At 43.4% G+C, this 2,500-nt stretch overlaps 1 protein-coding gene and 1 long non-coding RNA gene across 2 annotated transcripts in view; one reads left to right on the top strand and one right to left on the bottom strand.

The window, feature by feature from the left end:
- LOC310787434 overlaps positions 1-2,500 on the bottom strand; it is a 755,777-nt gene that overhangs the window by 300,607 nt on the left and 452,670 nt on the right. The window lies entirely within an intron of this gene.
- Positions 1-2,500, top strand: part of LOC310787795 (MBT domain-containing protein 1-like) — a gene marked incomplete at both ends in the record, with an annotated part of 48,332 nt that overhangs the window by 44,546 nt on the left and 1,286 nt on the right. The gene's annotated exons all lie outside the window — the stretch shown is intronic.

Raw genomic sequence — 2,500 nt, 5'->3', positions numbered from 1 at the left:
TCCAGCAGCAGCAGACATGTCCATGTGTTTCCTGTTGTCTTTATCAGACAGGAAATGGATCTTTGATTCAAGGAAATAAAGCAGTGGTTATTAACATAATAAAAGCCTGCAGGTCTCCAGTGACGACGGCTGTCTCCAAAACGAGTTTTGAAAGAGGATGTCTTGACTTCTGTTGCTCATTAGAATCTAGTATTGACAAAATCTAGATGCATGTTACTGGTTGAAAGATAGATCCGTCTAGTGTTACCAATATGGATGTGTTTAGTGTTAGTGCTCGTGCATATCTGGGCTCATTTTGAGTCTGAAAAGATGCAGTATATGCCTATTACTGATTAATCTGCCCTCTTATTGCTTTCACTTGTTGCAGCGGCCATTTTGTAATGGCCATTTTGTGGTGGCCATTTTGTGTCTCTATTCGTAAGGATTCAGTTGTAGAAGCACAAGTAAGAGCAAAACCCAGCGGATGTAGAAAGGTTGTGTAGTCGGGAAGACAAGTGCTGTGATGGCTGTTGGCATGCTGATGTCATACAGTGGCATGGCATGCTGATGTCATGATGATGTCATACAGTGGCATGGCATGCTGATGTCATACAGTGGCATGGCATGCTGATGTCATGATGATCTCATACAGTGGCATGGCATGCTGATGTCTGATGTCATACAGTGGCATGGCATGCTGATGTCATGATGATGTCATACAGTGGCATGGCATGCTGATGTCACACAGTTGTTTGTGTTTATGCAATCATCCATGGGTTTGATGGAGCCATGGCAGTTTTCAGTAGTGGCTATGTTGAAATGTCGATCTAACTAGTGATAGTGCCAATCCGCTCCAGGCAATCAGACCGACACAGCAGCTGCTGGCAGAGGTGATCCTCTGAGACCATGGATTATAGAGACAGTGCGTTCCAGGCTGGGTCGTGCCGATTGGCGATCGGATCGTATATTGCCGACTCAATGGCTGAAATGACGATTGATTTTCCCTAGGCGATCTGGATCAGCCCCGCCCCCGCGTGCCGCTGCTGCCTGACATGTGACACAGCCGTGTGACTGAGTGTGTGTTCTTCAGACTATTAGTGAATAAATGCTACTACTACTGTTTATTTAAACATGCTTCTGATGTCTGCAATGAGCCTCGTTATTAAAATCTTTAATGACAAATCTGTTGTCATTGTCGGTTGCCCTTTGATCTGTCTCATCTCGTTTTTTTTTCTTTATTCTCCACATGCCGCGCCGCCTGGCGTGCAAAACTAGGCCTGCGGCCTCGTGGGATAACAGCTGATCAGCGGGATATATTTGCCACAACACACTGGCTCTCATGCTATATTGCTTAAATATATATATATATATATATATATATATATATATATATATATATATATTTATATATATATGTTTTTGCTATATTTAAACTGCTGTGGGATTTGTTTGTGGAGATTGATCCGCGGAGATGCGGAGGAAAAAGAAAAAGACGAGCTGAAACGCGGATCAAAGGACAAGCCGCAGCAAACAGGCTTGTGATCAGATATTATTAACGAGGCTCATTGCGGACATCAGAAACATGTTTAAATATAGCCTACAGGGCCTTTAGGGAAGGCCATGACATCGTGCATTGGCCATGTCAAAGGGTGGCAATTGGACGATCTGACTGTGGTCAAGATCGCGCAACTCTATTCCAGACCTCCTAAATGGCAGCTGTCTCTCACTTCATTGGCTCCTAAGTCTCCTAAGGAGGGCAGGTGTGGCAGGTGTGTCTAAGGAGGGCAGGTGTGGCAGTGCTGAAACAACAGGTAAAGGGAGTGACTGGAAGTCGCAGTGTCTCTATAATCCACCTGCTCTGCTTTCCCTAGTCGGTGTCGACTTTGGTTCCTGTAGAGCTCTCAGTAAAACTCCACCTCAGTATTACTGAATTTGCTGTGTTCAGATGAGTGAGTTCATCTTTTTCTACTTATGATGTTCAGTGTCAGTGTTGTCGGCGTCCGTGTTTCTCTGCAGTCGACTGGAGGCTTGAACAGTATGTAAAGACTACAAGTCAATAATGTCAGTGTGCGCCATGACTGTTAACAAATGTTTTCTAAAAGAGATTTGTGTTCAAATCGGAATGGCATCTCCTGTAATTCTGCCCTTATTCAACATCTTGAGTGTGTGTGTGTGTGTGTGGGGGGGGGGGGGGGTTGAGAGTTAGTGTGTGGGTGTGTTCTTTTGAAAATAGCCCATACTTTAACGGTATCAATCAATCAATCAACTTTTATTGGCAGACACATAGTTCATAAAAAACGAAGAAACAAATAAAAACACATACAACAATTAAAAACACAATAAAACTATAAAAGGCGCATATAGCAAAATGTCCACATGATGGGATGTCACAGCACTAAAAGCAGGATTAGTCAGCAGCACGATCATGACATTCTGAGAAACATTCAGTCGACAAATAAATGTCTCACGAGCGCCTGAAAAGTGTTGACTCCTGTCTTACAAAACATGTCACTAGCACTTA

The sequence above is a fragment of the Poromitra crassiceps genome (genome assembly GCF_964638095.1).
Source record: "Poromitra crassiceps genome assembly, chromosome: 13".
In the NCBI taxonomy this organism is placed as follows: domain Eukaryota; kingdom Metazoa; phylum Chordata; class Actinopteri; order Beryciformes; family Melamphaidae; genus Poromitra; species Poromitra crassiceps.
The sequence above is the reverse complement of the archived record's forward strand: the minus strand, read 5'-3'. Positions and strand labels throughout refer to the sequence as shown.